Source organism: Parus major, chromosome 4A (genome assembly GCF_001522545.3).
Source record: "Parus major isolate Abel chromosome 4A, Parus_major1.1, whole genome shotgun sequence".
Classification (NCBI taxonomy): Eukaryota; Metazoa; Chordata; class Aves; order Passeriformes; family Paridae; genus Parus; species Parus major.
In genome coordinates, this window is record NC_031772.1 from 266314 (window position 1) to 284945 (window position 18632).

Sequence of the window (18632 nt, forward strand, 5' to 3'; positions counted from 1 at the left end):
TTATAAGCAGTTTGATTGTGGCTTTGGCTACAGATTGTGCAAGGACTGATGGGTCACTTGAATCTGTGGCTCTAGGATGGGCAGGGGCTTCTGGACCTGTGCATCATCTCTGCATTTTCTCCAGCTTACTCCAAGATATTTTTTGCTGGGCAAACCATTACTTTCTATCAAAGATTAATCCCCTTTTTCTTCTTGTAGCCAACTGAAACATATGTTTCCTTATTCTTCATCTGTGAAGGTGAAGTGAGCTTGTTGGGAAGCTTAGACATGAATCTAGTGGGCTTGGAAATGGCTGTTTCATAAAGGCAAAGCCTTTTTTCCTCCTTTGTGGAGCTTGTGCTTCAGTGCTGGATTAGATGAGATGGAGTATATAATTATCCTCTACACCTAGAAGATGGCAGGGGTTCTTCTCTCAGGAATGTCAAAGTTTTAAAGAGGCTTCCCAAAATCTTGAATTGCCCTGGAAGCTGAGCAAAGTCACTGCAGACATGTAATTTCAGTGGTTGTGTTACAGATGCTGTTGGGAGATGAGTAGGGGGCTATTCACTCAGATTAATGGGTGAAAAGCTCAAAGCTTATTAAATGGCATATGGAAACATTCATCACTGGAAGCTGCTTTTCAGCGCCTAAACCCACAATTTAACAAGACCCAAAATTACTGTATCTTTTCATAGTCATATAAACACCAGGTAATTGCTGTTTAATGTTTGATTTCAAGTCTTACCTCTGTGTGTAGTTGTTCCTTCCAGGTTACTGAAATGTTGGGACAGATGACCTGGCTCAGGTGGGATGACTGCCAGGTCACATCTTTTGGACAGTGCCTGTGGATAAAAATGAAGCTTTAGACAACTTTAAAAGTGTCAAGCATTTGTAAAAGTGTACCAGGAGGAGCTGGCTACAGTAAACAGTTCCCTATGAGGTTCAGATATGCTCTTGATGACAACTGCCTCACAAGTACTTTCCCTTCCTACCAGCCAAATCTCCATTTCTCTACTGTTCCTTCACAGAGGTGGAAAACAGCTGCATTGCAGAGGGTAGTTAAGCAGCAAAACGGGTGATGACTTTCTGGGATTGTTAGGGCTTTCAGGTGTGGTGAAGAGGGAGCTGGGGAAGGGAGTGTGTTCAGGATTGTTGGCTGGAACATCTGCTGCTCCTGGATCCCAAACAGCAGGAAAAGATGGGAGTTAAACAATCCACAGTTTTTGAACTTCTCTTCCCTGAGGGTAGAGGGGGAAAAGGGAGGTATTTGTGGCAGTAATTCTGGTGCCATTGACTTGGGGTAGAGGTTTTCTGGGCAGAAGTGGGCTGTGTGTTCATCTGGAAGGTGGGAGCTGGCTTCTGAGACTCTTGGGGCTGGGAGTGTCTCGGGCAGAATGGTGGCTGCGCTGTGGTGTGCCCCTAGCCTGTGCCACTGCTGTCACAGCAAGCTTGTTGTCCTCCACAGACCACGTACCTCTCAAAGAGCTGACAAATAAATGTTGTCTGGGAAACAGCAGGACTCTGGAGCTGCTGACTGGGGTGGCTGTGGGCACAGAGAACTTCTACAGACCTTGTAGGACAACATTGTGTTGGGTGATGTAGGGAGGAGGGTGCTTTTTGCCCCCCAGGGAAGATTCCTTTGAGGCCCTGAACAGGTCCATGGCATGTGGATCAAACCCAGTGGGTGGCTTTTATTTCAGGTACTTCTTTGGGTGACAAGTACTTCAGTGTGTGGTTTGTAAGTCTGGCCCTGCCTTCCTGGCCCAGTGCAGGTATCCTTCAGGAAGCACAGGGTGCCTTCCCACGTTGTTAATAACTTTAAACCACTCTTTCTGTGTCCTATATACGATGCTCCTAACGTGCTGAGCAGCGGGGGCCAGGCTGCAGACACACCCAGAGGAGTGTGGGCTCCAGCTGCAGGGAGGGCTGGGTGTGTGTGAGGAAGGAGGGAAAGTGTGAAGGGATCCAGACAAGACCCAAGCTCCTGCGTGGGGCCCTCAGACTGGGTGTTACACTCTCTATAAGGTGCTATTCTTTCACTGAATTATTTTCCCAGTTTTAATCCTGATAAATAAGAGGCTTTTATTCTGATACTGTTTGTTTTCAAAGATTAAAAGTTATAATAAGACAATTGCTGGCAAAGTGTATAGCTTATAGCAGAAATAGTCTTTGTTTTGAGGTTTTCCTGTGTCAATGTTCTTCAGTGGCTCTCATTAGGAAAAGCAGCACATGCCAGACTTTGACAAGTAGGAGCGGGAGGAGTGTAGCCTAGCAAGAAAAGTCTAAAATATTTAAATATAAATAATTCACCTCAAAAGTTTGCTTTCTGAATGTTTCTTGCCATAGTACCTAATTACCATGTTATTAAAGCAGTGTGCAAATCTGTAAGCCGTGGGTTTGGAGTGGCGTGACAGATATAGCTGTAACTCCGCTATTATCAGTCAAGTTCACTTTTGAATTTTGAATTATTTTTTTTTTAACTAATAGTTGATTTTATGTAAACCACCCAGCGATTAGGAGTTGATTTCAAAGATTATCCTTCATAAAGTCTCTTGATCATATTTTCCTGTGACTCATGGATATAATCTTGTATCCCTGGGATATTCATGGCATGCTTGTCTAATTCCCCACAGTAGCTAATCTCACTTTTCTACCTTAAAAAAAAAATATCAAAATATCTTTAAAGCAGGACTGGTAAAAAGGCAACTTTTACAGCAAATCTCCAGCTCCAATTGCTCCTGCTGGGGAAGTCATAATGATGAATTTGTGACATAATTTCTGTGGCAACATGCTGGGATTTCATAAATGGTGATGGTGATTATAGAGCAGGATCAGGTGAAGCTGGATTGTGATGGAAAAAGCCCTGATTCAAATGCAAATTGTTCAATAATGGCATAGAGGATACCAAAAATTATTGGCAATTTATTTTATTTGGGTTAAGCTCCTCATTCAGTCTTCTTCAGTTGGAAGTGACTCTTCCAGTGATGTGAGGAAAGAAATGTCTAGAAAATACATTTTTCTGCTCTCAAGAGAACAAAATTGTTCTAATTTAATAATAATTAATCAGTTAGTGTAATTAATAAGGATGTTCTCTATTTCAATAATTTCTCCCATTCAAGACTCTCCAAGTGCTTCACAAGCCCTAATTGATTCCACCTTACTACTCCCTGTAGCAGAACCACATCATTTACCTCATTTTCTGGAGACAAGGAGGTGTGCGAGTCCAGCAAAGTGATTTAATCAGGTTAAATGATTTGCCCAAGGCCAGACAAGGAGCTGAAGTCAGGAAAAATCTGTGTTTCAGAGATAAGCCTCTCTCCAGTTGGGTTTTGGCTGTGGGAGAGCAGGTGCAGCTATTGCACAGCCATGGGAGTGGGGGCCAGGCAGTTGCAGCCTCCACATAAATCTGGTGGCTTTGTGTTGTCCAGTGCATGAAGCTGGGAATAGGAACAAGCCCCATGGACACACAGTGGTGGTGAAACCAGCTGAAATTGGCTGCTCATTAGTTATTCTCGCTGAAACTGGAAACAACTTGGTTTGTTTTCTGGATTTTCTTTTCCCTTTTTTTTCCTTTTCCTCCAAATCACTTGGAATTTAAACTGTTTAACTGAGGATTAAACTAATCACTTCTGCAAAATGCTGTTCCCATACCACCTAGTGTACATCTGTTAACTGGGGAGGGATGACTGAACCAGTTGCCAGATGGTCTCTTGGATTTGGGTGGCGAGGAGCCAAGGAGCTGCCAGTTGGTTTGTGAGGTTCTAGCAAGGAAGTCACGCTACACGCACACTCCCCTCAGTTACTCTTCTTTGCCTTAATGAAGATGCTGCCTAATGCAATAAAGCAGCCATTAGCCCCCTCCCTGCACTCCCTCCTCCCCAGAAGGGGTGAGTTTATAAGCCTGATTTGTCTGACTGAGGCTGGCTTTTCCAGGAGCTCGGGTTCTCCGCACGCTATGTGTGCAAAGGCACTTTCTCAATTCAATCCGGTGTCGGCCGGCTGCCTCTTTCTGTGCCAAAGTGCAAAGATGCTGTTGTTAAAAAGCTGCTCTTTGAAAGGGGTTTTGATAGCTAGAAATTTAAAAAATCGTTGCTAAGTCTTGATTATCAAATGACACATATGCATCTAAATGTAATAAATACTGGCCCACATCACTTTGACTCTTTTAAAAACTTCGACCTGAGGGCTGGATGCTGTGCTTTGTATTTAAAAAGCATATAATATTTGCCATTGCTTGGAGTAGGACACAACCCCTGCTGTGCTGGAAAGAAGTCTGAAGAGGCTGTTTGTAGTAGGGTAATACAGGTGTCCTTACCAACACTCAGAACATCTTTTCCAGGACTGGGCCAGAACTCGGGATCCTCAGGGGTAACACTGACGTGGTGTGTTTTGCATGGGGCACAGATGTGGCATCCAGAACCCAGCCTGTTTCTGACAGTGCCCTTGGCATGGGCTGTGGTGCCCATTAGCTGTCACAATGGGTTGTGGAGTGAAAAACACCCATCTTGAAATGAGTGAAATAATGAAATGACAAAGGGGCCTTCTTCTAGCTGAGGAAGTCTGGGGTGGTGCAAGGTGGTGCATTTTTTTTACCCCTTCTTACACCAGAAAAGTCTTCTCGGCCCTAAGAAACTCACAAGAGGGAGGAATTGATGGCTTCAGCATTGAAAAAAAAAAAAACAGTTTGGCAGCTGAGATTTTGGTTTACTGTCAGAAAGGTGGTGGACATCAACAAGATTCAACCAAAACCATTTGTTGGAGGGAAGTCAAATCAATGGTTTCTTCTCCATTCTGTGGAGTGACAGCATCTCCAAACTCACCAGTGTTGGGGCCAAATTGTGGGGCTACACTCTCATCCACACCATTTGGCTATATTAATGATGGTGTTAGATACACTGCTAAGCAATTCCTTGTACTTTGAGAGGTGAATTTATTTTTTCTTGAAAGGAGGAATTTGGCAAGGGGCAGAGGTGATGTGTGCTCCCAGGGCTGGTCTTACCCAGCTTGCAAAGCTCCCCAGGGTGGGTTCTGCTGGTGAACAAATCTCCTGGCATTGCAAGGCAGTGACTGTGTCCAGATTTGGCCAGTACTGATGTGCAGAGCTGAGACCCCCATCTGTGGGGAGCTGCAGGTCAGAAAAAGCCCTTGGCTTTGTCTTGAAGAAATGCGTGGCCAAGTTGTGCACAGTCTTTGTCGATGTTCACGTGGCGTCACTCAGCAAACAGCTCTTGGTGGAAGCAGGGCTGGGGCCCGTGGGGCAGCTTGCATGGGCATGGGAAACAGCCCTGGCCCTGCAGAGCTTTCTCCCAGTTTACTGTGGTGCCCTGGGCAGGGGCTGTGTGTGATTAGAGCAGCACCTGGCTACACGGGGAGGTATCTGTGCTACTGCTCCAACCCACATCCCTCTGTTCCTCCTCTGGAGGGAACAGCATGTTCCCTGCCAAGCCCCATTCTCTGGGCAAATACCACCCTGTCCTAAGGTTGCCAGAAGCAAGCAACCACCTGAGCCAGAGGCTCAGGAGATGTAAGGTACCTATGACTTTTCCATTTGCTCCAGCTTTAGTGTGAAAATTCCTCTAGAAAAATACACCTGAACACTTGTGGTTTGGGCAGGGACCTGGCCAGGAGCACGGAAGGGAAGGAAAGGTCTCTGATGAAGCTCCCTCTAAGTTCCAGTTTAAGTTTCGTCTGCCCCAGCCCTGAGAGTGCCACAAAACTGGCTTGTGGATGCAAGCACCACTGTTGTCTGTGTGTCACCATTGTCCCTTGACTGCTGCAGCTCTCCTGGGACCATGTCAAACCTGCTCCCAGCCCTCCTGCCAAGGCTTCTGTTGTCCATTTGGCTTTGTGGGTGCTTGGCTTCTTGTGTACATGCAACACCAAGGGAGGACAAAATATGCATGTGGCACTGGAGGAAGCAGATGAATGGAGATTTGGGCTCAGAAGGGAGTTTTGTCTGCTTTCTATGCACAAAGATGCAGTTAAAACTTTGTCTGGGCTTGCCAAGGAATGGGAAGTAGAAAATAGCACACTCTCTTGGAGTGGAGAAAGCAAAACAAAACATCCTGAACATGATCCATCAGGAGCACAGTGCTGCTGCTTGGAAGCTCAAAGAGAAGGGCCCAGAGGCTGCCCTTGGATGGATCACCAAGAGTAGATAGGCGATGTACAAGCTCCATCAGAGCAGTCACGCACTGCCCATCTTTGAGGAGGGAGCTGATGCTTTCTCAGCCACTTCTGAGAAACAGAAGATTAAGTGTGGCAAGACTTTATAGCTGTTTTTAAGGATGAATCAAAGAGACAAAGGCCAACTGAGATGCTGAGAATGTGCACATATGGAAGAAGCTCCTTTATTGAAATTACAGGCACACAAATCCAGAAAAGCCTTGTGGGTTAGGTCTAGGTGCTGATTTTGGTAAGCTTCTTAATTGGCGTGATCCCTCCTTGCCCGGGTTATGGGGGAACTGACCTTCACAAACCCAGCTCAGGGACGAGCATTGGCAATCCTCAGGGCTGGGTGGTGGCATGAGAGGGACCCTGCTCCACAGGGCTGTGATACAGGGCAGAAGAGTGAAGGAAATGGTGAAGGGAACAGGACAAAGCCCTACTCTGAGTGCCGATTTCCCAAGACAACACTGAGCTGGAATGCTTAAAGAGGATCTTCTGAAAATGACTGATGGTGAAACACTAGCTTTGGTTTCTGTACCTATCCATTGCACTTTTAGGAGGGTAGATGTTTAACCTGTCCAGAAGCTCAGGTTTATTGAAGCCCTTGTGCAGAGAGGATCCTTGGAGGCCACAAAAGCTGTGGGCAGCTTGGAAACACCAGGCTGGCTTTAGGATGGCGTGTGGCTGTGCAGGGAGCCACCCTGCTGCTCGTCACTTCTTCACACATCCCAGTTGTTAACGTGCAAGGAAATTCGGGGCATCATCATTCAAAACTCTGTGTCCTTCACACAACAGGACTGGTTTCTGTGAGCTCATTTGGAATGTGTTTGGGGATCAGATGAGAAATGAAGCAGGATCAGAGCCAGCCTGAGGGAAGCTCCCATTTACGTGCATTTCTCTCTTTTCTAAAAGAGGTCTCCAGTGTATGCATGTGCAGCAGAGAGAGGTCTGGGCAAGGAGCACGCCCTCAAAGCAATTCCAGTTCTGCCTTTGGGATGTGCCTTACATTTCACACAAACTGAACTGGGTCCAATATGCTCTGCATGATAGAATATGGCTTTGTGAGCACGTTCATATGTGAGACTAGCATTAGTAGGCATTTGCGCTTCAATTTCTGCTAAAAGCCAACAGATGGGGAAAGTAAACGCCAGGAAACCACACCCTGATCAGGTGGCTTGAGCTGTGCTCATACTGTATTTAGACGATAGGCTGTGTTGCATATTTGGAGTCTGATCTTGTGAAAATGAAACCCTGCTGGTGATAACCCACAGAGGTTTGCACACTGGGAAAATGGCCAGATTCCTCTGGAAAATTGTGAACTTCCAACTGGGAGAATTAATGAAAGTTCACTTTTGCCAAAAAAACAGAATTTCATCTCCTTGCATGAAAAAGATTGGCTCTCATGGATGAAGAATCCCCCTCTCCTGCCCCCCCATCTTGCACACATACAAGAGGAAACGTGGCAGCCAAATACCCAAACCTGCTGTAGGGATCACAAGTAATTTGTTCCCTGTATCTGAAAGGGGTAAGGTGAGAAGTCAGTTTGGGCTGCAGCAGGAATGGGCAGGCTTCATGCTGAGAAACCCTTTATAAATGGAAGGGGTGGGATTGCCAGGACACCTGTGGCACTGTGGGGTGACAGCAGCGTGGTGAGCATGTTTGAGGCCATGCAGGTTTATACAGTCTGTGCTGAAGTGGGGAAAAAGACCAGGGCATCTTTTCTAGCTCAACTTCCTATGGTGTCTGGCACCTTCCGAGGCGTCTACTGGGCAACTTGGACCCAGCTGCTGGAGGATGGTGCACAGCTGTCCTGCTCCCAGCACTGGCCTCCTGGAGTTTCACTGCTTTTTGGAAAACTTCATAATGATTTTACTCTTCATCAGTTGAATCTGGCTTTGTCTGGATGCATCCTTAAGTCTCTCCATTCAAAGTGAGACCAGGCTTTTTTCTCTTTGTACCAGCTGTGTAAGTGAGCTCCCCAAAATGCTCTGCCCTCTTCCACTGCCCAGCTTGGCTTCAGGGAGACCAAATTAAGGGTTGCATGCATGAGGCAAGGTCTCTAGAGGGCATCAACTCCTCAACCCCCTGGGGTTCAATACTGTCAGAGAATTTTGACCTAAATAACTTTCCCAGGTCACTTTTTTCAAGTTTTCTTCTCTAGCTTCCAACTCACAGTTTCTGAGGTGGGCCTGCAGTTCTCCTCCACAAGGCCAGCTCTTTCCCTTCCCCTGGCACAGACTGCAGGATTTCTGACAGTGGTGCAGGCAAGGTAATCACCTCAGATGAGCACCAATCCAGGCACTAGTTTAGTTTTTAAAGTGCAGCAAAGACCATTTCAAGGATTTTGTTCTTCTAGCAGAGCTGTCTGGCAGTTTCTGAGCAGAACCTGATCCAAGTGCTTTTGTAGAGCTCCTGTTTTCTTCAATAGCCCAGAGGTTAAGTTCCTTGACTGTGTCTGTCAGCCAAACTGCGTGATGATCACAACCTGGCAAAGCAAAGACTGTTCATCTTCAAATTCAACAATTACATGCAGAAGAAAAATAACTCAGCATGATGCAGAAGAAAAATAACTCAGCATGATGCTCTGCTGTATCTTGCTGCCCTGCTTATGGAGGATGGGCAGCAGGATGACCTGAAGGACGGGGTGCTGCTGTACTGGGGTTGAGGGCTTGTCTGAAATGCAGCCTTTTACCTTGTCCCACTGGATTTTAGCTTGTCATAGGGAAAAGGGGACAATTCAGGATATTTACGAGTTTCTGATGTGAAAGGGAACAAAGTTATCTGGGATCACTGATAACATATTGTTTGAATGACCTTCAGTGGGTTATGTTTAGGAAAATTTGACGAACTTTAAATGAAAAATAGTATTTGGACCTGAATTTTTAGCCTCCTTGAACAATATTGCTGCAGTTCCTAAGAATAACCTGCAGAAGGATTTTTCTTCTTTGGGGAAAGGCAGGTCACAGTGCTGCTACAGGAGCTGAGGGTGTGGGAATTCATTGCTTCTCCTGAGGGTGCGGAGCCAACACCCACTCCTTGCTTGGCTCCAGCCAGCTGAGTTTACCCATCTACATGTATTTCGCACGCTGTAACTAAGCTTGTCTGCTCACATGAAAAGCTAAAGGTTGCGGACTTCAGGCAATTAATAGAAAGGAGATTTTGGAGCTTGGTGCCGTTGGCATGCAAAGTATTGGAGGGTGTGTACAACACTCTTGGAGGGTCAGGGTCCAGGTGGGAACTCCCCACATTGTCTCCCTCCACATGCAAAAGCTTCCCTGCTGCTGGATGGATGGTCTGAGTGGAAGTGCAGGTCCTTTGCAGGTCCTTGGCCACTGAGATCTTTGCAGCCCTGGCATCCCACCTTCAGCTGGCCTTGGGAACTGCTGTGCTGGATTTAACAAATATGGGCTGTAGGGAGAAAGAACATCTTTAACCACCCCAGAGAGATTTGGGTCGTGCTTATGACTTGAATGTTTACTTGATGAAGAGTGAATCACTTCAGTCCCCTTGCAGCCCTTGGAACCACTTGTGGAATGAATAGCAATTGTTCTCTGCTCAATTAGTCATATATAAGTGAATGCCTTGTGGTGGTCGTCCCCAGAATGGTGCATAATTGATGCACTTAACTGATGGTTAGACCAGAAGGATCTCACTTTCTTTGCATGGCAAAATATGGGAAAAAGATACAATGCTGGAGGAGTTGTCCTGGGCCTCTGGGAGAGGGAATGTGCAATGGCTGCATGGGAAGCTATTGTGCCCAGTGCAGTGACCTTGAAACATATTGAGCTTATTAGAAGTGCATGTTGACTCTTAGATTTCAGTGTGACTGCGTGGCAAAGCAGTTAGGCCAATGAATATGTGATAATGTTTTTTATAAATGTGATAATTAGATAAAAGAAGAGGGATTTGGAGTTTAGACTCGAAGACACTAATTAAATTCACATTGACAAATCAACATATTGGTCTCATATGGATTAAAGCAGCTCTGAAATGCTTCTTTTGTTTTGATTACAGTAATTAAATTCACACGTTTTTGCCAATCCATAACAGTTACCTTGAAACACAGAAGGCTGAACCTAAATCTTCAAAACGCTCATCGATGAATGTGCTGAAGTCAGAGCATTTTTGCAGAGCAAATAGCTGAGGATTTTTGGGACTAATATTTGTAAAGTTTTTCTACCCTCTCAACTGAACACTGTCAGAATGATGCATGCTCTTACTCAAATGCTGAGTGCTTAACTGCAGTTTTAAATTATGCTCAGTGATGAAGTAATAAAATATTTCAGTAAATATGTCTCAGAGGAGAACTTGAGAAAGAAAAAAACCACATCTATTCCCAGTAGCCAATCTTTTCAGGTCAGTATTTAAAAACCATAGGTCACACATCAGAGAATTATGAGCTGCTGCTGGCAATATTTTTGGAAGTTAGGACTTCATAAATATATCAACTACTTGATGCAGGGCTGCCCTACAGCAGTCACCACAGAGCCAAAGCCAGGGGATGGGAGTTTTGAAATTTAAATATTTGTGGTCCTTCTGCTGGGTTAAATCTGAAAAAACCGAGCTCACTGATGTGCACGTTGCCCAGAAACGGGAGAAATGCTATCAAACTGACTACCCTGTCCTGGGCTGGTGGCTGCTCTTGCCCGCAGGGCAGGGAGGTGCTTTGGGAAGATGGTTTTTAGGGTTGCAAGGTGCTGTTCCAGCCTCTCCTGGCTGGAGAGGAGCACAAAGGCATCACAGGGTTTTGTGCTGTACAATTCAGACAAAGCCTCTCTGTCATCTTTAAGGACAAAAATCTCAGTGTAAGCATTACTGCCTCCTCTCCAAAGCCTTAGGTGCAAAGGGCCCCACAATAATCCTGAGTCATCACCATCTCATCATTAGTGAATATTCTGTTTTCTGTCAGTAAACACAGTTTAAGCACTTTATAGTTAAGCTTCTTAAGATTCATAGCTGATGAGGGAGCAATGAGGACAGGATTTTAATGAATACACACAAACTGGGGAGTTCCTGGGGGAAAGGAGAGGTTCGGGCTCTGTCTAGAAAAGTGTTCGAGGCACGTGGCAGTAGAATGCATTTAACAAGGAATTCCTTACTATGAGGCTAATTATGCTAATCTTTGTTGTGTTATCTGCTTCAAATCTGGCTGTTGAATGGGCAACTGGACCTGAAACTCTATGAACTGGGGAGGTTTCTACTGAAACTTGTGCAGTATTATTGCAAAAATTTGCTCTATTTCTTTGATTAGAGGAAACTCATTGTGTTCCTCCCAGAAGATTTAAGTTACAGGATTTGATCCAAGTTCAGGGAAAGTTTTGGCACTTTATTTAAAGACTGAACTTTAAATGTTTCCAGCTGCAGGTGGAAGGTGAGCCTGTGTGGGACAGTGGGAAAGCCAATGGGAAGGGCACTGTGAGAATCTGGGGACTGTAAGGGGTGACAGCATTCTCCTCAGAGGTTTTTCATCTCTGCTGTGGTGGGGTTTATTTATTTATTTTTTTTAATCAAAGCACTGAAATACTGGTGGATGGGGTGTGCTGTATAAATGCAAATTTCATTTACCTCTGTCTGCTGTCAGCTGGGTGCAGGTGAATCCCAGTTCCCAAGGAGGGAACAGTGTGGGGATGTGGGGGTAAATAAGCATCATGGGGACATTCAGCACCTCTGGGGCTCTGCTCTCCCTGCTCTGGTTTAAACAGCAGTGGGGACAGCTGGGACTGGCTGTGTCCTTGCAGCTCTCCTAGCCTCGGGTGAGGATCTGCGGGACTGCCTGTGGGAGCGAGAGGGGATGGCACAGCAGTTTTGACCTTGAGGAGGGTCCACTGGAGTCCAACATAGAGCAGCTGCAAGTCCTTCTCACCTTCAAATTTCTTTACAGATGTTGCTCAATTAAGCCTACCTAATTAGATCTGTTTGTCGGTGATTCGTTCTCAATTATCACCAGCCAGCTTGAGGAGTGACTGCCTGCTGCCATGCGTGTAAAGTGGGAGCTGGTTGCTGAGAATCTTCTGCTAGCAGTCCTCATTTTGGGGAGAAATATTGGTCTGTTGCAATGTACATCTTCTGTCACCAGTTTTGCCCGAGGTGGGATTTCTGCGTTGCTGCAGAAGCGCCCTGCGCTGTCCCGGGCCGGCTCAGAGGCTCCCAGGCTGGGGGGTGGCTCCGCTCCTCTGGTATGGATCGAGGAGGGGACAGTCCCTGTCGCTTCTCTGGAACGGGTGAAAGTTCCCGTTTGAGCGCTGAAAGCTCCTTAAAGGCTCCGGCTCTGTCTGCGCTCCGCGGGAGCCGCCGCTGCAGCTGGGACAGATCTTGAGTAGCTCTGCTGGTGACAGCGTGGACTGAGCTAAAACCCACCGTGGGTCTCTATACAGGACACTGCCAACACATCAACTGAGCTAAAACCCACCGTGGGTCTCGATACAGGACACTGCCAACACATCAACTGAACTAAAACCCACCGTGGGTCTCGATACAGGACACTGCCAACACATCAACTGAACTAAAACCCACCGTGGGTCTCGATACAGGACACTGCCAACACATCAACTGAGCTAAAACCCACCGTGGGTCTCCACACGGGACACTGCCAACACATCAACTGAGCTAAAACCCACCGTGGGTCTCGATACAGGACACTGCCAACACATCAACTGAGCTAAAACCCACCGTGGGTCTCCACACGGGACACTGCCACACACCGACTGCTCCTGCCCCAGCCCTGCTGCGGTGTCCGGAGCCAGCCGAGTCCCCAGGACGTGCGTGGATGGCAAGGGGCTCAGAGTTTGGGATTGGGCTGTGGGGGTTGGAGAGCAAGTGGAGTTTGGGGTGGGAGGAAGTAGGAGAGGAGGAACAATAAAGTGTAGGAGGTTCAGCTAAGTTTTGCCTACCTATCCAGACGTGACATTTGTGCCAGCTAGCCAAAACTCAAGATAGATGCCACTGCAATTAGTTTTAAAATGCCCATTATTCTGGAGGATGCTCAAGTCCTCAGCCCTTATCCAGAGAGGTCCCTTGGAAGGTGGGCTGGTTCAAACCTCTGAATGCAGGGGTTTTTTTTGTGAGGCTCCACCAAAACAACCTCCCTGAGATGATCATAAGAAAATCGGAAGTGGCATCTGTTCAAGGCAGCTGCAGGTTTGAAGCTGTCCAAATTCTGGACAACACGAATACATTTTTGTTTTTTGTGTTGGATCACAGTGGATACAAAGCCCGGTATAGAACAAGGTACTCGGATGAGTTTGCATCTTTCCCAGGATTTGCCATCCCTGTGTACCTCGGCTGTGTCACTACAGCTCGCAGAGGATCTGTCGGCACCACGTCCCCAGGCTGTAGGCAGCATGGGAGACAGCCGGCCACCAAGAGATGAGCTGGCCTTCTTCTCTCTCAGCTGGCCACCAGTGGCCCTGGAAGAAAAAATGCTCAGCTGTGTATAAGATGCGTTGGAAAATTGCACAATAAGTGAAATCAAGAAGAAACTTGGATGGGAAGGGGTTAGTTAATGAAATAAATAATCACACACTTCCAGTCTTCCTTCATGTGAGGGTAATGAATGTCTAATTCAGGAAATGAGCAGAGAACTCCTTGGGACTTGTCTGACCCTGGTGTAATTTGAATTGTTGATGTTCCACAGTGCTTCCAGTCCTCTGGAAAATCAGCTACTCTTAGCTATTGCCTGTCCCATCTTACGGCAAATGCCCCTCCTGCTGATTGCCCCTTCACCTTAAAAATAAAAAGCACCCACTGTCAAATGTGAGGTTGATGAGCCTTGTTACACCTCCAAACTCTGCTGCCATTGGTGAGAACTTGTGCCTTGTGGGCACCCTGGGGCTGGCAGCTGTGATGTCCCCAGACTATGTGGGTGTCAGGGATGTCACTTACCACACAAATACTTGCTGGTGGAGAGTGGTTGGGTATCCTTACATGCACGACGCATTTTTCCTGAGGCGTTTTAGCTGAAATATGGCACTAAAGATAAGTTTTCCCACCCTAAAGGAGTCTGGCAGGTATCACAGAAGTCTTTTGGGTAATATAGCAAGACTCTTTTTTGGCTATTTGCAGGCTTCCAAGCCCAAAGCTGTCCTTCCTTTTTCGGAAGATGCTATGCTATAAAAAACACCAACACCACCAGAAAACCCTAACCAACCAACCAAAAAACCAAAACAAACCCCCCCAAAACAAAACAACAAAAAACCAAACCAGACCAACAGAATAATTTGCTTAAGACTCAAATTCACAGTACCAAGTAAGATATAATTTCACCCTTTGATCTTCAAAGATCTCATCTGGTGTCTGCTGAAGTCAATGAAAGCCACTCTGTTTGACTTCAATGAACAGTTATAACATACAACTCAGAATTATCCTTCCATTTTATCTGTACATGTCTGAAGCCTCTCTGGTGGAAATAAATTTCAGTATGTAAGTTTGGGTGTTTTAACATAATTTTATGTCACATTTAAGTGTTTCATATTTGAACATGAAAAGAATTTTTTTTTTCCCCTGAAAAACACAACTGCTATTAAAGAAGCATGTGGCATCAAGCCCAGATCACCTAGCAGGAGTTAATACAACATTTGTAGCTGCATCAGTACTGCTGAAACGAGCACTCAGTTGCTAATGAGCTGCCTGCCAAGCAGTGATGCTGCCTGAAAACCTTTCTGGTCCTTGGCATCTGCCTCTAATAGAGATATGAGATATATAAACCCAGAAAATTATCTTCATTATGTTGGATTAATTCTGCACATAGTCCAGTGTTTTAGCCTACTGTAAACCTGGAATTATCTCAATGTAAATGCACTAAATAATCGTGTGAAATTTGCCTTGGTGTGGAGATCTGGCATTTTCCTTCTCCACTCCTATGTGCATCCTCAGCACCAAGTGTTACTGACTAGTCTGGAGGGGGAGGTTTAGCAGCATGAGGAATTTGTAATAGAAATCAAATATTAGTACAAGCAAGATGATATCTTGCCCAAATGAGACATGATTATATAATTAATCTTGATAGTTATACATGATTTTGTGTGTATGTGATTTGAATACTGGATTAAAAGGAGATGAGACACTGAGATGATTTGCTTTCTGGCAGAATCCAGGCAGAAAGGTGAGCAAAATTTCCATGGGTTCTGGGGTAAGTTTGAAGGATTTCATCCAGCTCAGATTGTGATGGAGGTATTTCCCTGCAGAAATCCTGGACCAGAGCTCCACAGCAAAGAACTGGAACTGAGCGCTCTGGTGCAGTTCAGCACATGCCCATGGTTTTGATGAACAGGGATGTTTTTAATGACACATTAATAACAAACAGCATTATGGTCTCGATGCGTGTTCTTCAGACACGTCATCACCTGCTGGGAAATTCCCTTTTGTGCACAGCCATTGCTGTGGTGCCTTATCTCCCTTCCAGTCTGGCTTCTGCTTCATTCCCATTCCATCATTGCTTGCACAGCTTTGTACCCTTTCAGTCCCACAGCATCTCCAGTCGGGGGAGCGCAGGCTGTGCTCTCACCCCTGGGATGATCCATCCCTTGGGGTGGCTGCTGCGGGAAGCTGCTTCCCTCAGCCTCTTCAAGCTCAGGGAGGGCTCTGTGGCACAGGAACCTGGAGCATCTCCCATCACGGAGTGGGATGCACACGTGTGTGTATTAAGGATCTGTCAGACTAGATCCCAAACATTTCAAAGACAAAATACTTCACATTTGGGGTATTTGACATGTGGGTTGTTTGTTTGGTTTTTTTTAATAGAGTTTTTATTCCCTAATTTTTTGTATGAACTAGTGATAATCAGAGGAGGGCAGTGAAGTCTCAGTGTTTGATCTTTATATTTACTTTTCAGTGGAACTTTTCTCTTTCTTCTACCTGTTTTTTCTCCTGTCCTGTTTTTTGAGCACTGCTCATACAGTATGAAGTTCAGCAAAGCAGGATAATGCAAAAAAAAAAAAGATAACTTATGCAAAAATCACTGCAATCTCAATTTACATGCTTATTTATTTTAATTACAGCAGGATAGTTGTTATTCCTCCCTCTACCATAGAGTCCTTTAGGAATCTGGTGTGATGGAGAAAAAGCCCTGGAGAGTCTTTGGAAAAGTAAAGGCATGCATGTGTTTGGTCCATAGGAGTGATGACAGAGAATAATCTGCTGCTGGAATAAGAATTACTGGCATTTCTAAAGGGACTGAGGTTTTGGACCATACAAAAGGAATAGTGAATCGTGATTGTAACCACTGTCTTTGGGTTTTGCTTTTTAATCACCTGCTAACTGTTTTGTGGTGGAAATGGCATGAACGTAGCCGTGCCCCTATATAGGATGTGATGCAGCAACAATTCTGAGGTCTACTTCATAAGGTATTGACAAGCAAATATTTTAATTTTGATTTACGTCCCTGAGAGTTATTCCACTCTTTCCCCATTCCTTAAAAGCCAAGCCCACCTCGATGAAGCCCACAGGGTTGCTGTCCCTCTGACAGCTCCTTCTTTGGAGCTTTGACAGGCACTGCAAGTGTGTTTTCCCCAACAGAAAGATGCAGGCAGGAGAAAGGATGTAAAAAGTTCAGGGGATAAACCTGGTGAAAAAACATGAGAGCAGATGATACTCCAGGCAGCAGTGGGGTATGTACAGCTGCATGGCTTGGACTTAGTGCTTATGGGTGTAATTATTCTTGTAATCGCTGTTTCAGTCTTGCTGGTTTCAGAGGAATTATTCTGGGTGAGGGATTTCTATCATATAAACTGGATTCCGGGCAATGTGAGAGGAGAAGAGGATGGAGCAGCAAGAACAGAGAGGAAAATGCTCTCCATGGTGTGGGAGATGAAGGTGACAAGGAGAGGGGCCTCTGTGGATGGGGTACCTTGCAAAGTTTAGGTGCCAGCACTGGGTGATTCTGTAAATCTTACTGCTGCTGCCACGTGCATAATACAGTGCTATTTCAGGAGAAACCTTGGGAACCAAATACAGCTTAGATGAGAGATGGATACTGTGCCTGTTGGTGTTTCTGGTGTTGCATGCCAGCATCAGTCCATGACACAGAAACCTAATCCAGCATCACAACTGGAGAGAGTAAATGCCACCATGTTCCCAGGAATATTTTGGAGCTCCTGCCATTAAAGATTGCCTTAAGTACAGATGGGATCAACTGACCATCGCACAATTTTAATGGTGCAACAGTGACAACCAGTGGCCAGCTGGGCTAATCCGGGATGAGTGCCATCCCTCCAAACCAGAGCCAGGTACCTTGGGGGCCCGGAGTCACACTGGTGTGGCTCTCTCCAGGCACTGGGAGATACCCCACCAGAGAGTTCTGCGGGTGGCAGGCTTTGATGTTTCCATCTTCGGGGTCATCACCCCACATTGCTGATGGGTAAAATGTTAGTGTAGTGTTTTGGGGCTGAGTTTCTGCTGCTGAACACTCAGGACATTTGGTGCAATTGGTTGGAGAGGGCAGAGCACAGGTGGGAGGAGGGTTAAGTCTCTAATGATGCCAGTTTACATTTGGAGTTGTGCTTCACCTCCAACAACTTTATTTCCTTACTGCACATTTTTGTGCTGAAATGGGCATGACCTCAGACAAAGCACAAAACAGTTGAATGTCTCATGTAAGACTTTCTTTTTCCCTCTCCTCAAACCCAAAGAAGTAATTTAGACCCCAAAGTGCTTGTCCTGCTCTTTGTGTGCAGAGAACCCCATGGTCGACCAAACAGTTTTATTGCAGGAAAAGCAGAAATTCCCCTGCCTGCCTCCACCTGGGCCCTGCTGTATCCCACTCACAGCATCACAAGGACTCAGAGCTGTGCCTAGCACATCATCCTAGCACAGTCTTTCCCCTCCCAAGAGAAGTTTGGTGTTTTGTGGGAGCTGGTGGGGCTTGAGGTCCTCCTGCTCCACGTCTGCCATCTGTTTTGGGCAGGCCTCGATCCCTTTCCCAGGGAGGTGACAGCATCCCTTCCCAGGGCCACTGCAGGGAGGGCACATGGGGGAGGGCAGCCTTTGCTTTTTGCCTGCACATTTGGCAGTTCAAAGGCTGCTGGTCCTCATTGCTGCTCTCAAATCCGTAGATGACACAGATGTGGATATCTGGTGATAGCACAGAGGAAACTGTGGTTCTGTAAGCAAGGTCTGAACAGCTTGAGGACTGCCAGTAAGGTGCCATTTGCAAGATCTGGACTTTTGAGAATTTAGGACAAAGGTAAGACCCTTGTGAGCTGGCACAGGCAGCCCAAAGTTATTGACCCTTCTTGTGCAGTGGCTGGTGTTGGGTCAAGCTGCCCCACAGACACTTGTGATGCCCCTATAACACTTTGGGTCTTAGCAGGCAAATTTTGCTGAAACCCAAAAAGCTCTGGGGAAAACTTTTTGGTCTTTCTTGTCCCAGTGCAAATGTGTTGTGTGTCTCAGCTTGGTGAGTTGCAGCTACCAGTGATATGATGCCGATGTCCAACTGCAATGTCAGTCACCTTAACTGAGACTGACTCATTTGATTGTAGTTTATAAGG